The sequence below is a fragment of the Ochotona curzoniae genome, unplaced genomic scaffold (genome assembly GCF_017591425.1).
Source record: "Ochotona curzoniae isolate NIBS_2020 unplaced genomic scaffold, NIBS_Ocur_1.0 contig_78, whole genome shotgun sequence".
Classification (NCBI taxonomy): Eukaryota; Metazoa; Chordata; class Mammalia; order Lagomorpha; family Ochotonidae; genus Ochotona; species Ochotona curzoniae.
In genome coordinates, this window is record NW_024466559.1 from 5,210,874 (window position 1) to 5,237,612 (window position 26,739).

The following is a 26,739-nucleotide window of genomic DNA, read 5'->3' on the forward strand; positions in this document are numbered from 1 at the left end:
GATGACTGCCATAGCTGGGGCTGGACCAGGCCAAAGCCATGGGTTTCTTCCAGCTCTTTCATGTGAGTGCAGGGGCCCAAGCCCTTCTGCTCCTTTCCCAGGCACATTAGCAGGGAGCTAGATGGGAAGTGGAGAAACCAGAACTCAAAGTGTCACCCATAGGAACGCCTGTGCCACAGGTGGTGGCTTTCCATGCTGCACTACAGTACTGGTTTATTCTGCAAGCAAATGGAGGTGTGTTGGAGGCAATGTGGTCACGTGTGTTTAGAAAGCCAGATGGCCTGTGACCACTGCACGGGAGCTAACAGCTTCCCAGCCTCTCACTGCAGCACACACAGAAAAATGTTGGCAAATGTAAAAATATCCGACACTTAGGCCAAGTTCAAAATCCAAACAGAGAAATCCTTGGCTGCCTTGGCTGTCAGAAATGATGAGGGAACTCCTAGCCTGAGCATTGAGTAGGAACTGACACTTAAATGGACCCCGAGAGAAAGCAATACAGATGTAGGTCTTAACTGCTGACAACGGGAGTTTTCAGCCTGCAGGCAGGAAGTTCTGGCTATGCTCTCCGATCTGAGCTACATGCACCGAACAAGGAATTAGGAAAGGCTGCCTGGACCATTAAAAGACACTAAAGCAACTGTGCACTGCCCAGAGAACTGGCAAAGAAGCTGCCAGAGCTGCGGAGCCACAGGGCAAAAGCATTACTGAAGAGAAATTGGATCTTCGGGCCACTGCCGCTGCAGATGTACTGATCTGCACTTTCTCAACAGGCAGCATGATACTGAGAAATTCACAGGAAACTGTTCTGGAACAGGGTAAAGTAATGACCCTCTTGCCAGAGCATCTATAACCTTCCTAAGGGAATGTCTGCAAATGAGTTCCTGCTTGGTAAAGGCAAAGCTCGGGAGGAATGAAATATCAGAAATATAGAAGACCCAGCAAGCCGTCTTGAGCCTGGCCAAGTTCCCATCTCTGGCTGTTGTGGGCATTTGAGGAATGAACCAGAGAATAGGTGATCTTGCTTCTCTATCTTTTGGTAAGTGAAACAGATGAAGCACCTTTAGTGCAGTTTTTATAAGGTGAAGAATTAATTCCTATGGCAGAGGGGAGAATCGGAGGAGCTAGAGGTGTGGCTTAGGCGATGGCTGTGCGACTATAAATATGTGATGGTGAAGGTAGGGCTCAGGCTGGCTGGAGTGGAACAGGGCAGAACAGGAGAGCCAGATTCTGCAGAGAATGGCAAGACCGTGGCAGGCTGATGAGCAGGCGAGCAGGTGAGCAGGCTACTGGCCATCCTGAGGGGATGCGCTTCGCTAGACACCATGTGAGTGTTTCTGTGAGGCCATGGGACCTTCCTACCAAGATCTGATGTGGCAGACGTGTGTTAGGTAACAACATGGTAGATGACTGCTGACAAAGGGCCAGGGCAGTGATCCTAGCCCTTTCGTGTCATTTATAATGTGGTGAGAGACTGTGCATAGTTTGTGTAATCAGGGTGTGTGTTCACAGTAATAATGTTCCTTGAGTTAGGGTATCTGTCAATGTGCTTAGCACACACCATAGTACATCATCCCCATTTCTCCTTATGATGATCTATCTTGAAATAAGATCTCAGTGTAGGGTATAGCACTTTAAAAAACTCAAGGAAATTAGAATTAAATATGAGTGTGCAAAAAATAAAAATGCCTAGGAGCTGGTGTTTGGCCTGGTTGGTAAGAAGGCACGTTGTAGGGACTTGGTTCAGTGCCTGGCTGGAGTTCTCAGTTCCTGCTTGCTGTCAATGCAGATCCTTGGAAATAACAGTGATGACCCAAGTGTTTAGACCCCCACCACTGACATGGGAGACCTGGATGGAGTTCTGAACTCTGGGCTTCAGCTGCAGTCAAGGGTGTTGGGGCCCGTTTATTTGTGGAATGAATTAGCAGGAGGCAACACTAACTCTCCCCCTGCCTCCCTTTACCTCTCAGATAGAAAAATTAAAGAACGTGGCAATCCATCATAGTTGCCTTTTTATATGTTTTCTTCAAACTTTTTGAAGACCTGTTATGTATGGTTTGATCCTGTTTTTCTCATTTAAAATTTCATTGTATTTTCACAAATAGTTCAAGATTGTGGGACAGAGATATAAAATGACTGTGAATCCTACTATAATAGATGTATAAATATTTTTAATGATTTGGGTAGTTCATGTCTATAAATTATTTGCAATATCATGGTATTATCTTTTAAAGATCTATTTTTATTTGAAAGGCAGATTTATAGAGAGAAAAAGAGAATTCTTCCATCTACTGGTTCACTCCTCAAATGACCACAATGGCCAGAGCTGGGCTGATCCCAAGCCAGGAGCCAGGAGCCAGGAGCTAGGATACAGGAGCCAAGAGCCAGGAGCCAGGAGCCAGGAGCCAGGAGCCAAGAGCTCTTCTAGTCTCCCATGCAGGCACAGGGTCCCAAGGCTTTGAACTATCTTCCACTGCTTTTCCAGGTCATAAGCAGGGAGCTAGATAGGAAGTGGAGCAACTTGGACACAAATTGGTGCCCAGAAGGGGTGCTGGTACTTTAGGTGAAAGTTTACCTCACTATGGCAAGGTGCCAGCCTCTTACGGCATTTATTCTTATAAAAAGTTAGCAAACATGCGCATAAATCTATCTGGGTCCAAATACCTAGCTAGCACTTGGGCTGGCAATGTGGCACAGCGGATTAAGCCACCCCTTGTGACACTGGCATCTAATATCAGAGGACTGGTTCAAGTCCTGCTGGTTCACTTTCAATCCAGCTCCCTGCTAACATGCTTAGGAAGGCAAGAGGATAATGGACCAAATGTTTGTCCCTGACTAATCACCTGGGAGACCCGGATAAAGATCTCAACTCTTGTGATTACAGGTATCTGGGGGAGTGAACTAGCAGATGAAAGATCTCCCTGCCCCTACACCACCACCCCGCCCCCATCATTCTGTATTTCAAATAAATAATTCTTTTTTTTTAAAAAAAAGACTTAAATACTAAAAGGTTTCCATAGAATACATTCTAATTAAGACGTAGAATAACTGAGTCAAAGACATGCACATCTTTCAAGACTGCATCACATCATTTTTTTGAGAAAGTTGTGCCAATTGACACACAGGGAGTGCTCACTTTGTTGGATACCAGTCAGGTTTTTGTGACTACATTAAAGTGCTGAGAAGAACTATGAATGAAGGAAGGAGAGTTTGACCATGCTTCACAGGGCTGGGGGTCCTGCCAGGGAGTGGGTGGATGTGGCTGGATCCAATAGGGGTAGCATTGTTGCTGGCACAGTAAGGGGCATGGAGCATGAACACAAGTGTGCATCGGTAGCTTTTTGTGTCTGAAAACTTTTAGGATTCCTTCCAGTGATCTCACCCCAGTGACCCAATACCATCTCATTACATCCCAAAGACATCCGCCTTCCACCTTTCAACACCGTAATCGGATCATATTCCCAACATCTCAGTACCATTGCCCTAAGTCCTGAGGAATCTATGACATGAACTTGCAGGCCAAATAATCTCTAAATCACTTGATTTCAGTATGATCTCATGATTTTCCACTGGGCAGTAATAGCATAGATGCTGCTGCTTGAGGCCCCACCCCCTGTGCTGACTTAGAACTGAGACCACAGCTGTCAAGACAGGGAGGTGTAGTTCCTCCAGGAAGTCAAAAATTCTTGAGAAGCTTTCACATATTCCTATACCTGTGTGAAAAGGCACAAAGCACTTGCCAGGTCATTAGCAGGTGCCTCGGAAAGAGTGAGCCAGAAACCAAACAGAACAAAAAAATTACCTAGAGTTGGCATCTGAGCTGATGATGGTGTTTTAAAAGGATGGGTTAAAGGCATGTGTCAGCATTGTGGAGGAAGGTGTGGATCACACTGGTCGCTATACTGTCTGTATTCTGGAATGCAAGGACCGTAGCAGCACAAACTTAAGGGGGAGTGAGTTCATTTGGGAATCCTGGAGCTCCTGTTACCTTCTGACCCAGGTTTGTCTTATTATCTGAGGAAGGCTTGATAGAACCAAACATATACTAAGTTTTCAGTCCACGTTGGATGCTTTCTGTTACTGGGCATCTCTGTAACCCCAACAAGACAACCAACACTGGAGGTGGTCAACAGAAGTACCTAAGACAATATTTTAAAAGATTTAATTATTTATTTGACACTCAGAATTACAAAGAAAATGTTAAGGGGGAGATAGCTTAACATCCGCTGCTTCACTAAAGAACAGTGTTGAGCCAGGCTGAAGTTAGGAGCGAGAGCTTCATCCAGATCTCCGCTGTAGTTGGCAGGGGCCCCAACGTGGGCCATCATCTATTGCTTTTCCCAGGCCATTAACATGGGGTCAGATGGGAAGTGGAGCTACCCAAACAGGAACCATTGCTTGGATGGGATGCCAATGTCAAAAGTGGTGACTTTACCTGCTACACCACAATGCCTGTCCTAATATTTTTGAAATTTTTAAGATCTTTATTGTTTACTTGAGAGAGTATTCCCCTCATCTGGTTCAATCCCCAGATAGCTGCAGTGGCCAGCTAAGGCTCCTAGGTGGGTGTCAGGGATCCAACTATTTGAGCATCACCTGCTGCCTCCCGGGTTGTGTTCTAGCAGGAAGCTGGATTGGAAACAGAGTCAGGAATTTCCAAAGTAGATGCAGGTGTCCTCACTAGGGACTTCATGTCTAGAATGGATACATACTGTAATTATTACAAAATAATTATGAAAAAAGTCTATTATGAAAAAAATCCTCCCAAAGTGTGTGTATGGAAGAAATCTCTCCATCTGCCAAAGCATATGCTACTCCCAATCCTCATGTCAATAGCCAGCACTCTCATGTTTGAAATCTCATGCTCTTACCCACAAGGGGTTCCTTGCTGAGACATTGTGCCATCAACCCTTGCTGGTAGCCTACTGCATTTCTATTCTTGCAGGACTAGACCAGGTGCTTTTGTTCCCTGCTCTTACAAGTCATTTAGCAGGTAAGCAGAGCAAACCAAATCACTTAGAATCCAGCATAGAAGGCATAGGCTGAGGTCTGAATAAGCCAGCATGGACCATGTTCTAGGTTCCGGGCATGGCTGCATAAAGACATTAAGTGAGATTGGGGTCCACTGGCTGTGGGAGGCTGTCCAGGCTCAGCTGCCTGTTAGAGAAAGCTGGCATGGGAGCCTGTGAAGCCCCTCGCTACCCAGCCCAGCATCTTGGTCAAGTCAGCAAGGTGATGGGTTTCAAATGACTGGGGAGAGTGCAGGTGTTATCGGTCTAGAAACACCATTACCCTGTCAGGGATGCCAGCACCAGAGAATTCAGAAAGAGTTAAAAGGGAGGCAGAGGTTTTTAATTTTGCTATTACTATTATTTTAAATTGTGTTGTCAGATCTTAGAGTGAGATGGTCCAAATCTCTCAGTTTATGATAAGGAAGTAAGTTGCTTTTCAAGGTTGTACTCTTTTTTTTAAAAGGTATCCCCTAGCTTTATTGAAGGGCCCACTCTGCAGAATCAACATTAAAACACAAAAAGTTCCATCAGCCAGGTAATAATAATAATAATAATAATAATAATAATAATAATAACCAACCCACCAAAATAGAAGACCAAGGGGTTGGGAGGAGGCCCCTGTTCTGGGATACTAGACCTGGTCATAGGTTCCCAGGTATTGAGGTTGCTACGAGGTGGGGGAGGGGCAGCGGTGGTCCTGTGGGAGCAACTGTTCCTCGCGTAGTTCGGGGGCCCTTAATTCTGGGGTGTGCTCAGCTCCTGCATGCCCTAGATCTTGTCCAGCAAGCCAGAGATGAAGGTGGGTTTGTTAATGGTCAACCAGCCTCCCCATCAACCCTGGCAGCATGAGCCTTGTCATTGTTGGATCCAGGAACTCATCCACATTGATCTCCAGTTCCAGGAATTTCCTCCTCCTGGTAGGATTCACTGCTGCAGGTTGAGGCACTGCTGTAGCTCCTTGCAGTCCTACTTAACGATGACCCTTCCTTGGTGTCTCTTAGGGCGCTCATGGCCCGCACCCTCACCTGTGGCCCCAAGAGGGCTCTGGAACTACACGTGGGGTCCTAGGGCTAGAGCCGCCAATTTTGTGCCCCCCACCCCCCACTTCTGAGCCTCTGTCCATTCTGGCGGTGGCCGGGGCCACGTAGGTGTGTGGGGGTGCCATGTTCCATCCTTCACCAAGGTTTCCTGGGTGCCCACCGGCTGGCTCTGGGCCACTGGCTCAGGTTATAGGGCTCTGGCTGGGCCCCATGCTGCTCCGTGGACCAGATGGCTGTAATGGAGCCCAGGGCAGCTGCAGCATGGGGAGATCCCGTGCCTTTTGACACCTCTGCCCCAGTCACCTCCCCTGCCCCCGCCTCCGCCCAGCCATGCTGCCTCCGCCTTCAATATTGCACTCTTTAAAGTCCGAATCTCACACCCCCTCTGTGAAAATCATGGATGGTAAAAAGAAATCAATCATTTAAAGGGTTGAAGAAAGGGGACATCTTTTATCTGCACCTTGAGGTCATGGGTTGTTATCTATCAGGGAGTGTGAATACATTTCAAATTTTTAAATTTATTTTCATTTTGTTTAAAAGGCAGAGTAAGGGGGAGGGAGGGAGGGAATGAGAAGAGAAAGACACAGAGAGAGTTAGTTTCCAAATGCTGCTTCATTTTTCAGGTTCCCCTTACAGGTAGGGGTAGGCTAGGCCAGGCCAGAGCCAGGAGTCCAGAACTCCATATCAGTGGCAGGGACCCCAGTCCATGGGTTATTACCAGCTTCCTCCCAGAGTGCTCATTAGCATCATAGGTGTGGTTAAAAATCTGGACTGAGACCTTGCAATGAAGACCTCTTTATTGGAATCGGTCGTGTTGGTGGTCTAACCACGCTTCTGCCGACTACTGCACGTAGTGGAAGCTCTTTGTCTCCATGCTCAGCCTCAGTTTGCCCAGTAGTCCCTTCTACCAGGAGAGTAGTTTGCCAGAAAGGTTCTGCCTTCCCCAGAGGCTGATTCACATTAGAAATTGATGGAAGTCCTTGCAGGCTGATGGAAACTCGCTGTGTTCTTTCTTGGAGGGATTCCAGAGTTAAAGTTATAACATCTCCCTCAGGGAGAATATGAAGGAAGTTATTGCCTGGGAACCAGCATTCACATTACCCTGAGCTCACGCCTGGGTGCAGGGTCTTGAATGACATTTTGAAAGCACAGATGCAAGTGCTAACTTGCAAGTTTTCATTTTGGCAAACCTTGCTTATATCCCAGGGGAGAGCTACTTCCTGTATGCACCTATGTTTAAAACGCAGTTTGCTTTGACCTAATTCCTTTGAGAAACATTAAGCTGCCAGGGAGTGAGAAATATCAGTCCATGTACAAAGCCCTAGCCAATGCCCCATGTCAGCTTTATCACTGGTTGGGCAAGGGGACATGTGACTGGAGGGAGGTGGGGGGTTCTGAGCTGTTTGTCACCCGAGAGGCCTTGTCAGGTGGAAGGCAGTTAGCAGTGGGCACTGGCCGTCAGGAGCAGAAGGTGCACATTCTGGAAGAGAAGTGGAGGAAAGGAGAGAAGTGTGGAAAAATGATGACTCCTGCTCTGCCGGGCACCAGCGCACACTGCTGTCTCTGCTGCCATGAACTTGAACAGTGCATGCTGCAGGCTGCAGGCAACCCTGGCATTCTCTCAGCTAATCCTCAGCATCAGGCAGTGGGGAGACTGCCTGCCCTAGCCAAAAGGAAAAAAAAAGTATTAGTTCTCCCCCAAGCCCTCCTGTAATCCTAGCACAGAACAGTCAACTTGAAATGATTGGTAATAATGTTAACGGGTCTCACCTGGGGGATTCTAGCACTCCTCATTTCCCCAGCTCTCGCCCAAATGCCACAGCCTGTTGGCTCTCGCCGGCAGCTGTGACAGGCTGATAAGACAGGCTGATGTACACACATGATGCCTCCTTAGAGAGAACTCATCCAGAAGAATTGTCCAATTAGTCCTCAGTGGCTGTGATTCTTAGGAAAACACAGCAAGGAATGTCAGAAGCCTTTCCTCACATTTTTGCTGGCTGGATGAGCTAGGACATCCTTTTCCAAATTCAGTAACAGCAATCTAGGAGGTGCCACCAACTCCAGAAAGGAAACTCAAGGCTTAAGAGAAACTTCTAGAATCCACAAACTGTCAGCTACACTCACGTCATTGGTTGTGAAGACTGAAAGGTGCCTGGGATGTCTACTTCGAGGCATGAGTCTGGAGAAGGTATGCGTGATACCCTGGCTCGGGCTGCAGCATTGAGAAAATTCTGGAGCAAAGCAAAGAGTCACACTGATTGTTTTATATGAAGTAGAAGGCCATACTTCAGTTCTGAACAACAGTTCTTCCAGAAGGACTTCAGGGACCAATTAACTACAAAGTAGAAATCTAAATGAGGAGTAACCCATATACCTTTTCCCCCTTAGGTTGCAGGCTCCCCAGCCAGTGGAAAGGGGCCTTTCTCTCAGTGGTTTGTGTGTGGAGACCAAAAGGTTGACAGAAAGCCTGAGTCGGCCCCAGAGCTCCTGGGTGCTTGGTTCGGGCAGGGCTGGGTTGCCTTGGCGATGACTTGGCCCTGGCTTGAGGAAGGGGAAGGCACTGGCCAGCCTCTTGAAAGAATTCGCCTGCTCTTGTAAGCTCTTGACAGACGGCATGACCTGGTGACTATTGTTGTGCCCTGTAAGGAGATCTTGCTGTGAGTCATCTCTACAAGGCAGAAAGATGAACTTCTAATGATTGCATCCTCATAAAAACATTCTTCCCATCTTAAATGTGCTTAAAAAATGAGTCTCATTATGCCGGTTCATAGTCCCTTATCCATACAAATAAATCACTGTGCTCTATTTTAATATTTGGAACATTTGCATGCTACTATGTCAGTATTTAAAGTCATTAAGAAGGTAGTAGGGAGTGGGGCAGGCTCCAATGGGGGAACAAGGCAGTTCAGCTCCATTATCTCCTTCTTGTTTAGTCATGAAAGCCCATTCTGGAGAGTTCATGGCCACCACAATTCCAAACAAAAAAAGCCCTGGTCCCTTGCAGTCAGATGGCCAGATTCTGGCTTAGGTGACATGAACAGATGTGTTGTTTGGAACCTTGAGCCCTCCACGGGATCTGCTTCAAGGGTGTGGTGGTTTTCCCCTGCATCTTCTTGTTGCCCGAAGCCAGAGGTGACAGATGGTGTGCCCAGACCAGCCTTGTACGTGAATGTCACAGGGCAAGGGCAGGGCTGCATGAAGAGGGATGTGGGTCACTGACCCACAGGTGCTGTGCCTCTTGGCTGATTCAGGGGCAGAGAAACAAATGCCCTTCTCATCTTTTTTTTTTTTATTGTTGCTTACATTATATTATGTAGTACAGTTTTATAGGCGCTGGGGATTCCCCCCACCCCTCCCATACCCCTCCCCCCATGGTGGATTCCTCCACCTTGTTGCATAACCATAGTTCAAGTTCAGTTGAGATTCATTGCTTGCAAACACATGCCTAGCATAAAGTTCAGCGTCTTATTGTCCAGATAAGTTCAGTGGCCTCTTGGGGAGACCTTCTATGGTCTGAAGATAGGTCTAACAGAGTAAAGATCCAGTCAGTTAAAAGCCCCAACAAGGCCTCAGTATCATTCTACAACATTATGGAATTAATTGACATAGTATTGGGTAAACAATATGTTAAAAATAATGCAAGTTCCATTCTTCGAAACATCTGGGTTGAGACAGTATCAATGACAGGTTCAAAAAATAACCAACAACCAAACAAAAAATTACAGGTTAAATCAAGGCAAACATGTGGTATCTAATCTTTTGGGATTCGCTCATTTCCCTTAGCATTATAGTTTCCAGTTGTGCCCATTTAGCCACAAAGAACTGCATTTTGTTTTGGTTCATCTACTCCATGGAATACTACTCAGCTATTAAAAAAACCAAAATGCCCTTCTCATCTTTAAGCCACTGTTCCCTGGGGAGCTCTGGCTGGCTCCCAGCCCAAGGCTGTGCATCTTAAAGTAAATGTACAAGTGGCCCACATAGGACAAACCGTCAAGCTGAAAGTTTTGCAGATACATACAAGCAGGACATTTTACTTGACACCTCCACCATGCCCTTATAAACCGCAGCTTGTCCTGCTAGTTGACTTGTTTCTGTATTGTTGGACAGGACATCTGGACCACAGGTCTGCCTATCCAGGCTGGGATATATCCTATCCCCAGGCCACAGAGCGTTAATGAAATCCTTTGACCCGATCCTTCCAAGGCAACTTACTGCAGGTGAAACTCGACATTCAGTAAATCTATAGCAGGCTAAGTAAGTCAAGAGGTTTGTATGACCTGTGAATACTGCCAGAAATAGCCACATGAACCTCACCAGAAAAAAAATAAATTCCCCTCCATGTTGTGTGGAGCCTTCAGAAGCATAGGGGAGTGCTTCAAAACACAGAAATGGAATAGAAAAAATGGAATAGAAAAAGTGAGTTTGTTCTGGTGCAAGAGAATTTTGGGTCAGGGCCAGCCCTGTGGCATAGCCAGTCAAGCTACTACACACAATGCTGGCATCATATAGGAGAGCACTGTACGAGGTCCAGCTGCTCCACTTCCAATCCAGCTCCCACCATGCTCCTGGGAAGGCAACAGAAGGTGGCCCAAGTTCTTGGGTCCCTGCTACCCATGTGGGAGACTTGGATGAAGCTCCTGGTTTTGATCTAAAATAGACCTGGTCATTTTGGGGAGTGAACCAGCAGATGGAAGATCTCTTTCTGTCTCTCTCTCTCTCTCTCTCTGACTTTCAAACAAATCATTCTAAGAAAAAAAAAGTCTTAATTTTGGGTAAATGAACAGTAGTTCTGGCACTTGAATTCTCTGTCTCCTGGATTCTGAGACTGGGCCTGAGCTCCTGAACCAGCCTCCTTCACCTCCATTTTATTCCTCTGTAAAACACAAATTCTTGCCATAGCAAGGCTCCACTCCTTAGGAAACTGCTGTTTCCTTCTAAGACCCAACCTCATACCCAACCCCCCAACCCTGGCCAAAGCCAGAACTGTGCCCCACTCACATATGCAAATGGCTGTGAACAAACGCAGAGGAGGAGGTGTGTGCTGGGGTGGGAAGCCCTTTTGTTTTTTTCTGCCAAGGGCAGTGTGGATGTTTATAATGCCATTTGCTGCCCATACAAATTATCCAGTTAAATCTTAGACTGCTGTAAGTTTACTGGATTTCAGGTCCCACCTGTGATTCCATTGGCAAGGCCAAACCAGATGATTTTGCCAGCCTATATGGTCTATGGTTCATATGTTCCACCCCTGGTAGAGGATCATCCAACTTCTGTTAAAAGTACTTGTATGTGTGTGTCTCTGTGCATCCATGTATATCTGTGTGTGTGTGTCCAGGAACATGGTTTTATCTGCATGTATATCTGTGTATGTGCATCCATATATACACCTGTGTCCATGTATACCTGCATGTGTGTATATCTGTTTCTGTATGCATGTCCGTGTCTTGTGTCAGTGTGCCCATGTATGTGCATGTGTCTGTGCGCATGTGCATATGCCTTTGCATGTATGTCTTATATGTGCACACATTTCTCTGTGCATGTGCACACATGGTTTCGTACATGTGTGTACATGTTCATATATATGTGCTAATGTGTTTTGTCTATACGTACATGTGTATGTGTGTTCCTGTGTGGGCATGTGTCCGTGTGTGTCCATGTATCCCTACATACATACACATGTGTTATGTATGATTGTTGAGGGGCTTAACACCGCAAAGCTCATTTCTGGGGTTCTGCCTCCTGCTTGTATGGACTACCAGGAAGCTTTGCAGTTCCAGAAGGTTGAATGGCTGCTGTTATTGCCTCTTGGACTCCTTGTGGCTTTCGCTCCCACAACTATGTTATTAAACTCTGTGGCTTTCGGAGCCACCTTTACAGTTGAGCTGTCTTATCTAGTGTCTTGAAGTGTAGCTCTGCTCTGTGGCTGCCCATTGCAGATGCACCAGCCACTTCTCTCTGATTGGCATTAGTGTGCTGCAACTCGTTGTGAATACATGATCAGCGAGGACTCAGCCTTATGTTCCTTGGATGCCCACCTATGGATGCATGGATGCACTATTGAAGCAGAGATTTCCTGCAAGAGGTGGTGGGAGGAAGAGGTGGTGGTTTGGTTCATGGTTCTAGGGACCTGTTATGTGGGGGTGGGGTCATCTTAAAGATGGAGGTAGTGGTCCACTTTGGCAGTGGTCAAGAGGCATGGGCTGTGGGTTGGCCAGACTGGCTGGAATCTAGAACAGGATGAGGTCAAGAGGGAGTCAGGCCCAGAGCTCTCTCTCACTCCACTGTCTTCTGTCCCAGCTTTTCTTATTGGCATGAAATCCTCCATTAAGCCTGTTGTGTTTATTTAGAGGATGGAGGGGGCTCAAGTAGGAAAGAAATGGGTAAGAATGTGCTTCGAGTGGAAGTTATTTTAAAGATCCAGAGCCAAGAATGGCAAAATCCTCGCTGCCTGACTGTGGGCCTTTGGACCAGGGTCATGCTTGAGTGTGCGCCTGTGCGGAGTGTGCAGGATAGAGTTGCAGAAAGAACTCAGAGTTAATTGCCTGACTTTTGAAAGTTAAGTCAGCTGTGACTTTCTGCTAATCAAGTTTCTTCATGGGTTTGATTTTCACGCTGGTGGTTGGGTGGAGTGGGGTGTGTGTAATATAGTCTACAGTGTGGGGTGTGTGTGTGTGTTTAATAGAGACTACATTGCCAGCAGACTGACTGCAAGTGGGATGTTGACTTCAGTGTGTTGTTCCTAAAAATGATTGAAGGTCCCAGATGTAGAGAAAGTCTCTGTGTTTTTCCAGTGTTTGCTTCAGTCTCCTCCTTTTGCAGCACAAATCTTCCCAGCAGAATAACAGCAGTTCTAGAGGCCCAAATGGGACATGTTCCAGGAGATAAATGCATTGCCTTATGCCCCAGTAGCACAGTCTACAGCAAGTAGGAGGAGTGCATTGCAAGCCCCGGGTCAAAGTTAGTGTTGATCTGTGCTTCCTCTTTGGGACCTGGAAGCTGCTCAGTATCAAGGTTCTCTCTTATTTTTCTTGGAGCTGGTAAGTCCTTAGCACCCATAGCAGGTGTGCTGTGTGCATCAACAGACACAAATGATAAAGATCCCTTGAAAAACACAGGGTGGAGGAGAACAGAGACAGAGGATTTTCTGTTTACTGATTCACTCTCCAATGCCCACAACAGCGAAGGCTGGGCCTGGCGGAAGTCGGGAGATGAGAACTCTATTCTGGCCTCCTGTGTGGGTGGCAGCGGCCCAAGGACTTGAGCCATCATCTGCTGCCTTTCAATGTGGGTGTTAGTGGAAAGCAGGATCAAAGTCAGATTGTCCAGGATAGAAGAAGGGCACGTTGACACAGGATGCTGACATCCCAACCAGCAGTTTACCTGCTGTACCACACCACTGCCCACTTGCCCAATGTTCTATCCACAATTGTGAAGATACCTTTTATCCACTCCCCTGTATGTGCCCATCCACACATATACAGGTGATGGGTATGGCTTTGCTACACAGCATCCCTATCCAAAACACCACACTGCCTCATGTGTCTCTGTCTCCTGAGAGCTCTTTTGCCTTGTATTCATTTGGTTTCCCCTTAGATGTCCAACAGTGGTCACTCCTGGAGGGCCTTTCAACTACCCTGCAGTTCAGAAATGCTGTGGAATCACTAGCAACTCCAAGGGCCATCATGGTCACTGCTGAGGCACTTGCTGTCTAAACCCTTGGGGTCTATGCCACTCTCCATGTCCCTTGAGGCATCAATGCTGTATGCAGGCCTCTCCGTCCATCACACTCAGCCTCCTAGTTTCCTCTTTGCTGCTGCTCTCCACCATCCAAGCTCCAAGCCATGGCCTCCATCTTCTTCCTGTCCAGAGAAACTCACCTTAATCCATATCTCTGGCAAGCAACAGCCTCTAAAATCTGTACAAGGTGACTTTTCAGGTGTGTGGCAATTTCTATTTTCAACTCCTAAAGTTCTAGAAGCCCAAAATTCACAACTCATGACAGGAGAGCAATACTTGCCTTTTTTTTGGATTTTTCGTTACACTAATTCCTACAGCAGTAGCACAAGCCAGTCGTGATTGCGTAAGCATGTAATCTTGAAGATACAGGTGTCAGAGTGTTTGGGAATTTGTGACAGAGGGAAGGCAGGAAGTTTTGGCCGGCGAGAAATTGGCAGTTTACAATTGGCCTTAAGTGTTGTTGAGGATGTTGTCTTGTGTTAAGAGGTGCATGTCTTTTCCAAAGGCCAATTTGACAAGCTGTGTCAGTAGGCAAACCCACTGGTTGTTTCTATACTGCAAATCCTCTAACCTGTCATTCCATTTCTAAAGGTTGGGTTAAATATTCTTGCATGCCGTGCCAAGAACAGTGTGTCTCTTGATTGCTGGAAAACTCAGTATGTTTTGCTTGTGTGCAAGGATGGGGAAAGGTCTAGAAGCAGTCAAGTGCATTTTCTTTTGGTTTTCCAAGGATGACAGTGAACCACATGACAGCACACACCAACAATGAGTCCCTCCCAATGTCCCAAGTTTGTCCTGAGTCATGACCACATTTAGTAGGTCAAATATAGTCTGAATTGAGGAAGAAGGAGGCCACTTTCATAGGAATCCCCAAGATAAGGGTGAAATGTCTCTATACTTTGCATGTTCATTTTTGGTTGCTGCTGGGTTCTGGGTATTGGATGTTTAGATGCAATGAGTCTCAACTGGGTTCTCTGCTTAGCACCTCAGAAGGCCAGACTCATGGGGAACCTGCACTGTGTGTAGCAGGTAAAGGGCCAGACTCCTGGGCCTGACAGCGCTGTGTTCCTCTCTGCTGACTTTGACAAGGAGCCACCTCCAAGCTTCTTCAGGCTTATCACAGATAGCAGGACGGAGGCCCTGCCTCCTGCTGGCTGGTCGCCATCACCAACTCCTGGAGCCTTATGCAGGTTCTCATGCATAGCCGCTGCCAAAATGCAGCCCCCTCTGTCTGACAGCCAGGAAAACAAGAATGCTCTTAGCTTTGGAATCTCTTTGACATCATTTGTTGTTACATCCCTAGCTAAGGGAGAAGTTCTCCACTTTTGAGAGCTCCTGGATTGGAGCCCTTCCAGTTGTTTTAGAATTAGTCTTTTAAAATCTATACCTTTTGTTTCATTTGCAGACTCCTTTTGTGATGGCATGTGCTGTTTTTACTGTTCTAAAGGGTGAGCATTCAGATTTATCCTTCTGCCTACCAAATACCTCTTTTAAAAAATGTAAACAAATGTTTATTTTCTTTTATTTTAAAACTCAAGGACCCACAAAACGATTTAATAAAAATGCTATGATCGAGGTCCTGGAACAATGGCTCAATCCTCCCCCAGCAAGCACCAGAATCCCATATGGATGCTGGCTCATGTCCCAGTTGCTCCAGTTCCCATCCAGCTTCTACTTGTGGCCTGGGAAAGCAGTGGATGATGTCCCAAAGCCTTGGGGCCTGCAACCACGTGGGAAACAAAGAAGCTCTTGACTCCTGGCTTCGGATCATCTCAGCTCCAGCCACTGTAGCCATCTGGGGAGTAAACCAGCAGATGGAAGATCTTTCTGTTTCTTCTTCTCTGAGCAAATCTGCATTTCCAATAAAATAAATAAATTGTTTTTTTAAAAATAACATTCTAAACTTTATTTCAGTCCTGGGAAGTGGCAGATTGGAGCAGGCTTCAAGGAATAGAGATAGAGACCCATTCAGAACCTGGGAGCTAGTGTTCGTTTTACAAAACAGAAACGGGGTCATAGAGGAAGGAAAAAGGACCAGGTAAAGAGAAGATAAGGCAGGAAGGAGAGATGGAAAAGGAGAGAAAGAACTGGAAAGATAGTTGGGTGCAAAGTAAGGGCTAAAGAGAGCAAAGCAGCAATAAGTTTGCATAGAAACATATGAATAAAACATAAGTAGGTTTTAAAGCAAAGAGTAATGGAAGGATTTTTGGGGGAGAGTTGTTTTTGAAAATAAGTTATTCATTGATTTGAAAGGCAGAGAGAGAGGAAAAGCAAGAAAGGAACAAACAGAAATAGCTTCCGTCTGCTGGTTCACTCCCTGAATGACTGGGTCAGGCTGAGGCCAGGATGCAGGAGTTCAAACCAGGTCTCCCCCATGGGTATCAAGGGCCCAAGGACTTGGGGCATCTTTTGCTGCCTTCCCAGACACATCAGCAGGACACTGGATGAGAAGCAGAGCAGCCATGCGTACACTGGCACTCCCATATGGGGTACCAGCTTTGCAAGCAATAGTTCAAAGTGCTGTGCCATCACACTGGCCATCCTGTGGATGTTTAAGGTACGTATCATCCAGTAGGTTGATATCCTCTTTTATCTTTCTGAGAAAGTTCCAGACTGTAGTCATTGCCTTGGCACTTTGGTTAGGACTATCCTTTGCATTCTCCTGAGTGATCCAGTTTGGACAAAGTATTATATGGCACGCTTCCTTCTTGGGAATCCATTTGGAACTCACTGTTTATCATGCTGTGGCATTTAAGATGTTATCAGGAGCATACATTGTGGGCAGGTGACTCTTAGTGTTCTAAAAGCATGTGAACGTCACCAGTGAGTTAGGTTTCTGATTGCTGAATCCCTCTTTTCTGTGTCTAATTATTCATTCCGTGAATGGTGTTAGAAAATGTCCATTTTTAAAAACTAATTTTCTTTCTACAATCTTAACATGTCTCTGTGTTATGAGTGATTTCATATCAAACGTATTTTGACCATTTTTTTTTTTTTACCTTTTGGAGAAAGATGAACTAATTATTTCTTCTATGTTAGCTTAAATGGGCTTTGTGGTATTTTAGTTCTTCTTCGTTGAGATATCTGCTTTTTCTTCTCATTTGGGTCCCTCTTAAAGTGGTTTACATTCTTAAAAGTTGAATTCATACTTGCTGCAAATTAAACTCTACTTGTGAACCTGCATGCTTGGTACCAAGTACCCAAACATCTGGCCAACAGAAGCACCAGTGCTGGCTTTGTCCTGACTGTGTCTCAGGTGACTTTAGTTTGCTGAGCTACAAACAAAACCCTCATTTTCCAGTTACCCGGCAGGACCACTTCTTCAGACTATGGGAAGGTTTCAATTTTTTGCTACAAGAAAATTTGAGTTTTTGCAGACTGTAGCTTTGGATTCACTTTGTATCATTTGGATTGTGATACACTCAGGGATTACTCAAATTTTTACAAGAGAAGATGGCAGGCAGCACCCCTGCCTGGTGACATGATGGGGAGGTGGATGTGTGAGCTTTGAAATCAGGCCAAATGGGATCATGTTATACCTTTGGCACTTGGTAGCCACACGTCCTCTGATAAGTTGGCATCTTTTCTAACATTCAGGGTTTTCATAAGCAAGATGGGTTTGTCCATGCCAATGTAATGTGGGGGGAGTTGGATGCAGTGTTAATATGATTCATGAGAAATCTCTACCCCTGCTTCTGGACTGGGATCCAAGTTCAACCATAGTAGTCTCCATCTCCGTGCCTCTTGAAGAGGTTGGGGTGATTGTGTGTGCACCTCAGCCTGCTTGGCTAACTTGCACCTGAACCCCAACTGTACAATGCAAGAATTGGTCTGTCTGGAGATACCATCCTTATTCTGTTTTCCTCATTACATTTGAAATTATTTTGAATATCCTCAGGGTCTAATAAGAATGTGAAGTATTTCACCGGATTATTTTCTAAATCATTTATTTCAGATGCTTTTCTAAAAAGATATTAGACAAGGGGCAGGTGTTGTGGTTTGGTGAATTAGGCTACCACTTGGTATCTCTGCTTCTGATTCTAGCTCTCTGCTAATGCAATTGGAAGGCACTGGATGATGGCCCATGTGCTTTAGTTCCTGCTACCTATGTGAGAGACCAGGCTGGAGTTCCTGGCTCCTTCCTAGCTTTAGCCTTATCCATCCCTGGCTGGTGTGAACATTGTGGCGAGTGAAACAGTAAATAGATGCTTGCCTGCTTTCTGTCTCTCCTTCTCTCCCTTCTCTTTTTCCTCTTTCTGTCTCATTCTATTTTCAAGTTAACATATTTTTTTAAAAATTATAAAAATAATTAGAATCCAAACATTTCATTATTGGTTCAGATTACTAGTATATCAGATTACTAGGCATATTTGAGTTACCATTTCCAAATTAGCAAATTCTCCTTTATTGCAGTTCAAAGGTCTTGCTACAGACAAATGACTTGGTAATCATCCTTGGGTGACAGTTGGTGCAGTGGCAAAGACTCTACTTGGGACACCCATATTCCACGTTAGGGTTCAACTCCTGGTGACTGTCTTGATGCGTACCACAAAAAGCAGCAGGCGGTGGCTCAGGCTGCTGAATCCCTCTCACCCATGTGGTGAAGCACATGGCCCTCCTACCCCCACCTCCACCTGATGTCGTGGGCATTTCCACAGGGAACTACCAGATGGGAGATCTATTTCTACGTCTCTCTTTCTCTATCTGCCTTTAAAAAAAAATCCACAAATAAATCAAATAGTGATTCTTAAAAGTCTCTAGAAAAAAGAATGTGCCTTGTGTTGTTCAGTTTTGTGGACCGGGAGGCGATCTGTGAGCACAGTCACAGCCCCCCACCCTTGCTGAGATTTCTGGTTTATGGCTCCTCCCCAGAGATGCTCTCGTCCGCAGTGCTGATTGTCAGCACGGGCTCTGACTCCACTCGCCATGTTTGACGACCAGGGCTTCTTGGATGCCGGACTCATAAACAGTGTCTGTTGGTTTATAGAACCTGCTCCTCTGTATTCTGTCAGCTGTAATTCTGAAGTTTTTCTTAGACTCCCCAAGTTCTCCAAGGGGCATTTTGTTTCCAGTTTTTTTTTTTTAAGAAATGTTTATTTTATTTGAAAGGCAGAGCAACACACTCACGTGCATATTAATTGTGCATCTTTTTCCAAGCATCCACAATAGCTGCTCAGGAACACAACTCCATCTGGGCCTCCCAAGTGGGTGTTAAGGATCTGAAGGCTTGAATCACTACCTGCTGCCTCCCATGGTGTGTATTAGCAGGCAGCTGGATGGGGAATAGAGGTGGGACTAGTGTGGAGTACAGGTGTCCGGAGCAGTGGCTCAATCTACTGCATCATAATTTCCACCTATTACTATATACACACCTCCACCACCCTGCCTACTCCACTATGCAGTACTTTCTTTCATTCTATGGATCAACATTTTTTTTTCTTTTTTTTAATGGCCCAGTTGTCTCATGGCTGTTGCAATTCCAGTTTCTGATAATGGTACACTCACTCATTCATCCCACATATGTTTCATATTCTCCTTCTAAGTGTAATTCCTGTCATGGTTATGGTAAGGAAATGAAGGAGGAAGAGGATTTGTTCCCCGGCTTCAGGAAATCTACTTTGGTGAGGGATGAGGAAGGAAGATGAGTCAGCAGAGCGAGTGATGTGAAGCATAAAGGAAGTGTAAGAGGAGCTGTACGAGGTGTGTAATGTGTGCCTAAGACAGATTTTCAGCTCCAGTAACACCAGCACCACTTGCGGGGAAGGGGAGGCAGGTAGCTTTTCAAAGTCCCAGTGCATGTGCTCTATCTCAGAGAAGTTCACTGCTCTGCAGATGGAGGTCCATTTTTCACTCTTTGCAAAGCTCATTCCAGTGATTTTTAGCAAGCTAACAGAGAATCCAGGCCTGAAGCAGTGTCTGACAAATTCCGTCTCTGCTTTGTGGTTTGGGACTCAGCCAGGCTTAGCTACCTGTTTCCATGGATTTCCTGATCCTGCCTAGATGTTGCCTGTGGAATCATGATGAGCTGCACTGTCATGTTGGTGGGGAATAGGTGTATTTAACATTTCTTGGCAGCTGGATACTCACTTCCAACTTTCTGAGAAGTAGCAACAATATAGTGAACCTGGAGCAGTGTGATGGTGGTAGGGAAGGAACTGGAAGGACAGCCACACACTCCCTGGATGTTGTCAGTGCTTCCTCTGTGGAGGTTTCCCTTCTTGCAGAACTGTCCAAGGTACTTGCTAACAGACCCAATCATGATGGAGTCTTAGAGGGTGGGAGTGGGAACCTTCTCTGCCTGCTGAGATGGGAAAGCCTGAGTTCACCATGTACACAAACACCCAAAGCCACAGTGTGGGGCGGAGCTGGAAGACAACCCTGCGGAAAGTGCATCAGAAAAGCTGACATCAGGGCAGCCAAGGAAAGAGTGCTGGGAGGGCGTGGCCTTGGAGTTAACCCTGGAGAGTGATCAGGGAGGAAAGGGAAGGAGGACAGCCCAGGCTAGAGGAGGACTGCATCAAGTTGTGCAGACAAGAAAAGGGTGGTATGCATAGGGGAGGGGAGAGGAGCCTGACTGACATTCTAAGCTCTTTAAACTTTATGGATGTCTTGCGATGATTTAGGCCCTGTGCACAGGGACACTAGGTGTTGCAGGGTCCAGCTCTAAGCCCTGTTTGTGCTGCATGTTGCACTGCATTCTGAAAGTCTCTGCATCTTTGACAGTGCTGGTTACTTAGGAAGCCATGCACCTCGCAGCAGCATCTCCACCAGTTAGTGTCCATAGTTCTGTCTGTTGCAGCCAAGAATGTTCCTTGGTGTCTCCACCCTTCTGGATGATCTGAGAAGGAAGCACGAAAGCTGGGGATCAGCGGTGTGGGGCCTGGCTGGTAAGATGCTCCAGGAGGTCATAGCTGGTGAACTTGTTCAACAGGTCGTGTGGCTTGACTGCAGGATCAATGCCAAGCAGTAAACACTGTTAGTAGGCTGGACGTTATTAGCCCTAACTTTTTGTACTTTTACTATTGATTGATTGATGACTCTGGGTAACTTGCTGTTGGTAGATCCTTTAGTATTGATTGATGGTTTGTACAGATAACCTACTTGCTAGTACTGGGCTTCACATGGTCCTAGCTTCACATCTCTTTCTCATTTGTACATACTTATCTTTTTCCCTGCCTCCCCAGTCTAGGTGGTGTCAATATCTCTTGTGTTGTTCATAGATGACAAAGTTGGAATTTGGACCTAGGTTCCTATCACTCTTAGAGAACTCAGTGCTTCGCCATTGTGCCAGGTTGCTTTGGGGAACATGGCCTTTACTTGCTTTATATAAATGAAGCAATTTCACAAATATCATGGAAAAAATGAAATTCAAAGGCAAGTTGATTTAAATGCAAAATAATTTGAAATTTATGCATAATTTTTCATGGTGTGCATTTTCGATGATATTAAAAAATTCCCAATGTTTTTTTATTGAGGTTTTGTTGAGCAGTTAAAGGAAACAAATTGGAAGTAAACAAAATGCCTCAAAATACACTTAAAGACATCACTCTCTTGGTTCTGTCCAGCCATGTTCATTGCTATACATGGAATCCTTCCCATTGAATACTTTGTCTCAAGATTGCCAGATGAAGAGCTGGGAAAAATGGAAAGCAATTGCCTTTGGTGTGAATGACAGCTAGCATTGATTATCAGCATACTCTGCAGTTAGGAGTTTTCAGGTGGAGGGACTATGTAATGATTTTGATGCTTCGAGACATACTTTTGACAGTGCAGAGGAATTCCACCAAGTCACGGGAACAAGTTCTTACATAGTTTGTCAAGTGTTTTTCTAATTGGTCAGTTTTCCCTGGCATTAGCTCCAGCTCAGGGCTTGAATCACCGCCTCACCAGCCAGGTGACAGAGCATGACACTTGGAAGAGCGGCCTGTTGGCTCTGTCAGTTCTATGAACAGGTGCTGAGCCCATGGCAGAAGCCCACTGTTGTAGAGACAACTTACCAATCAGAGTCCTAAAGGGAAGAAACAACGGAGGCAGAATTCCTTCGGAGGTATATGAAATTTCAGTGAGATTCAGTTAAATCTTTGTCGTGTTTTAATCCCACAGACTGATGATTCACACAGTTCCAATTTTATCCATGGCTTCACATTTAATCCAGTTGCTTTGTGTCTACCCGTTGGCCAGCCTAAACCTGTGCACTCATTTCAACTGATTACAAATCATCTGATAGGATTTAATGATGTCATATTATTTAAACACAACCCAAAGGCGTATCCTCCATGTACCAAACATTCTATTTTATACCTATGTTAATTTGGGGGGCATCAAGGAGTTAACAAAACATTGCACAGTTCTTAGGCATTTTGCAATATTTATCGCAAAGATACGAATTGACGTGACCTCTTAGTAAAACAAAATTAATTGAGCTCATGGTGTGGAACTAAATAAAGCAGTGAGAAGAAAAACAGTAGGTTTTGCTGGTGGAAGTAATTAGATCAGAGAATTCTCTGTTGTACTAAAGTGGCTTCTGTTTGTTTCTGAGTGACTGCTAATGTTTAACCCTCTGGATTGCCAGATTTCCACTGTTCCTCCCCAAACATTGTCTCTCTTCCAAGTGTAATTGGAAAGCTAATCAGATGCAGCAATTGATTTAATGACAGAATGATTAAAGACTTGCAATCTTCCATTAAAAAAATCTCTCTCTTTCACAGAAACTTTGTAAGGTAAATGATCAGTTTCTAATTTTTCTCTGAATAGCAGTTCTCTTTCATCTCTTCCAAACAGGAGTTGTCTGCATTCAGATTCAGTTTGGGATGTGGAAGGTTTCCCTTCCGGAGCTCTGTGCAAACAGCCTATCAGTGACAGCCAGGTCTTTCTCAACACTAGCATCCAGTCCAAGGGCCGTGGGAAATTGTTCAGAATCAGAACAACTCCCCTTGGGAAGGAAGATGGCTGTGTCCAGTGGTCTTCGAGAAGTTAGCAGCAGAAGTTTTGGCAGTGATAAAAGGTCCAGTGTTTTTACCTTTAGAAACCCTGTTGGATGGACAGACTGAATGCTGCAGCCCGCTGGGTCTCTCCATGGCCAGCCCCTCCCTAGGAACACCTCAGCATTAGCCTATAAGTGAGATTCTCATCCTTGTAGAGATTCAGGTGTTAGGAGCTCTGCACAGGGAGCCAGGAAAGAGACCAACTCCAATTTCTTACTCCCATCACAATGCTGTGACTCTCAGATCTTAACAATCTGTTTTCCTCCCCCCCAGCCCCCCGATGTATGGCATCTCTAACATTCTGTCCTCACTCCATTCTGTCTGTAAAGCAGAGATCAATACGGTCCAATACCAATTCTGTGAGCCTGTTTTGATGATTTAATCAGAGCATGGCAAGGATCTGCCATGAAGTGGGCCTTCAGCAAGCTTAGCTATAATTTTAGGAGGCCAGTCTTCTTCCTCTCACTACTTTTGTGAGGTTTCCAGCCTTGTCTAGGCGCATGGGGTCTGGTGTTGGAGTTTGTGTCCCTCGTGCTTTCAGCTGCAGTTTTCCTGGTCAACAGCTCTGACGGTGTGTTGTCACTGAAGTCTCCTGGTCCTCCGGCTTGTGGCTAACACAGCTTGTTGGCATCAGGGAGTTGTCTCTCGAATCTTCTGGTTGCTTTCTAGGTCCACTGATAGGGTCTCTTTTTCACTATTAACCTTTGCTGAAATCCACTGTCCCTTTTGTCATGATCTAAGCTTCCTCTTCCATTTTAAGCATTCTAATCCATGTTTGAAAAAGGCTTTATTTTTCCCTCTCACACTTGAATGAGAGTCTGGCTTGCATCAAAAGGACTTTCTTCAGAGCCCCAGTGTCTTGGTGTCTTTATGTCCCATGATTCTGTGTTGCTAATAAGATGTCAAGTTGGTTTTTGTTTTCTTCAGGCGGTGTACAGTGTCTTCTCTGGAAACTCTTGAGATTTTTTTTTCCCCTGAAAATATCTGCGGACCTGCATCTGCAAGGCAATGAGCTCCCTCCTATTTGATTCTCACGGACTTTCTCCTGGACTTAGCCTGTGGGTATTTCCTTGTGTGATAATCAGGTTGTTTCTGACCTCACCTCTGTTTTTTTTCAGTTTTGAATTATTTCTGAATTTTTATTTTGAATTTTGAATTTTGTGATACAATCCCATAAAACCTAAGACTCCTCCTCAACAGTTCCTACCCACTGAATGAGTTTCCCCATATTGTTACAATAGTATAGTTCTTCATAAACAGTTATAATTCCATCATTCTATTAAGTGTGCCCCAACATTGATGGTACAGACAATGTCATGTAGTCCAGAATTCCACTGTCTAGATATGTCCAACAGTTTCATTGGGAGTCCATATTTGATATGGAAGTAGGAATACATATTACATTGTATCTTCACATCTGGATATGGTAGTCTCTATTACTACATCACTATACATTCCCTTAAATGAGAAGATACAAAACAAAGTCTACAACAAGAAAAAAATACAGCACCATGGAGTTGAAAAAAATGTGCCACCGAATAACCAATGCATGGGTAATGAAAATAAAACACAAAAGCATCTTGGGTAAAATGATGCTACCATGCAATCCATGAGTCAGTGATGAATTCGAAAAGAAAAAATAAGCCACTTGGAAGAAACGATAATGAAAAAAACATCAAAATACATGGATGCAGCAAAAACAGTATGGAAAGTGTTACTGAACTTACAATTTGCATGATGGTTTCCTTATATGAGAGAGAACATATGGTATTTGTCCTTTTGGGATTGATTTATTTCACTGAGCATAATGGTCTCTAGTTGGGACCATCTAGTTGCAAATGATAACATTTCATTCTTTTTAATGGCTGAGTAAAATTCCATGGAGGAGATGTACCACAGTTTCTTTAGCCACTCCTCTGTGGATGGGTATCTGGGTTGTTTCCATGTCTTTGCTGTTGTAGATTGTGCTGCTGTAAATATAGGATTACAGACCCCTTTCTCATGCAGTTTTCATTTCCTTTGGGTATATTCCTAGGAGCAGGATAGCTGGATCGTATGACAGGTTTATTTGCAGTTTTCTAAGCACTCTCCATACTGATTTCCATAGTGGTTGTACTAACCTGTACTCCCTCCAGCAGTAAGGAGGTGTGTTTCTCCCTACATCCATGCCAGCAGGTGTTGTTAGCACAGTTCTGAATATAGTCCAATCTAGCTGGAGTGACATATTTTTTAAATTCCTTGAACTCCTGTATTCTCATCGTTGGTCAGAAGGTTTATAATAAGCTATCTGAATTCTGTCTCTCCCATTTTCTGAATGTCTTCCCCAGTTAACTCAGAGGGCGTAGACAGTTTTGCTCCTGTGCTGGGGAGTCCTTGGTAACATTCATTGTGACTCTGATTCTTCTTTTACTTTTTATTCATTACAGTTCCGGTTGGCAGATTCTTCTCCTTCTTACAGATTTCTAAGATGTATTATCTACAGGTCAATAGTTGATTTTCATGTTCAATCAGTGTCCTGGATTAGGAAAATGCCAGCTATCCTAAATAACTGGTTTGTTGGCAGTGTGGATCTTGTCAACATGTGCTGGCCGTTGATTCTAAGTGCCACCTGGAGTTATTTTGGGTGGAGTCTGAAGAGTGCCACGATGGAACTGTGTTTTTTTTCTGAGGAACCTGTGCAATGCTCTAAACTGGAAATGATTTTGTTCTCGGCATAGCTCTTGCATAGCTCACCTGTCCTCCCTTCAATCTAACAGTGCCTGGTCCTGTGAAAATAGCATCTGAGCACTACTGATTTAGCGCATGTGCAGTTTAACACTGCTTCTCCTGAGCTCTGAACTCTTGTCCCTCTGTGCAAGATGGCACCTGGCGAGGCACCAACATAGATCTGGGGACCACACAGACCCTGCAGGATATGAGGCTGACACTGCTTTTCCTGTGGGCTCAGCTCAATGCAATTAACTAGAAACAAGCCCTCTCTGGGCCATCACTTGAAATCCACACTCTCTGTCCCACTACATAAGATGACACGTAGTGGGGCACTGCTGGAGGATTGGGGTTGCTGGCTTTCAGATCTGTGGACCACACAGACCCTGCACGATGTGAAGCTGGCATTGCCCTCCTCGTAGGATCAAGTCAGTGTGATCAGCCAGAAATGAGCCCACTTTGGGCCGTACCTCAACTCCATATTCTGCTTCACCACAAAAGACCGCAATTTTTAAAAAGATTTTTTAAATTTTTATTGTGAAGTCAGATATACAGAGAGGAGGAGAGACAGAGAGGAAGATCTTCCATCAGATGATTCACTCTCCAAGTGGCCTCAGTGGCCAAAGCTGAGCCATTCTGAAGCCGGGAGCCAATCTGAAGCCAGGAGCCAATCCAAAGCCAGAAGCAGGAGCCTCTTCCAGGTCTCCCACTTGGGTGCAGGGTCCCACGGCTTTGGGTTGTTCTCAACTGCTTTCCCAGGCCACAGGAAGCTGGATGGGAAGCACGGCTGACTGGAAGCAGAACTGGCACCCATTTGGGATCCTGGCACGTTCAAGGCCAGGACTTTAGTTGCTATGCCACAGTACGGCCCCGCAAGTTATTTTTCATTAGCATCAGTCATATGGGAAAAACAATCTCTGGCACACACCATGCCTGCCCTCCTGTGGCAGAGTCGGCCTCTAGGGACTCTGGTCTTGAGGCTCCAGAGCCCCTCACCCCTATCATCGTTAGGACATCCCCACCCTGCTGCCTGGCATGAATCCCTGCCCTTGCCTCTTTCTTTTTCTTTTTTTTTTCTTTTTAAGATTTATTTATTTATTTGTGAATCAGAATTAGAGAGAGAGGTTTTCCCTCCATTGGTTTGCTCTCCAGTGGGGTTGAGACTGGCTTAAGACAGATGCCGGGAACTTCATCTGGGTCACCCATGTGGTGGCAGGGACGCATGCACTTGGGCCATTTTCTGTTGCTTTCCTCAGGCCG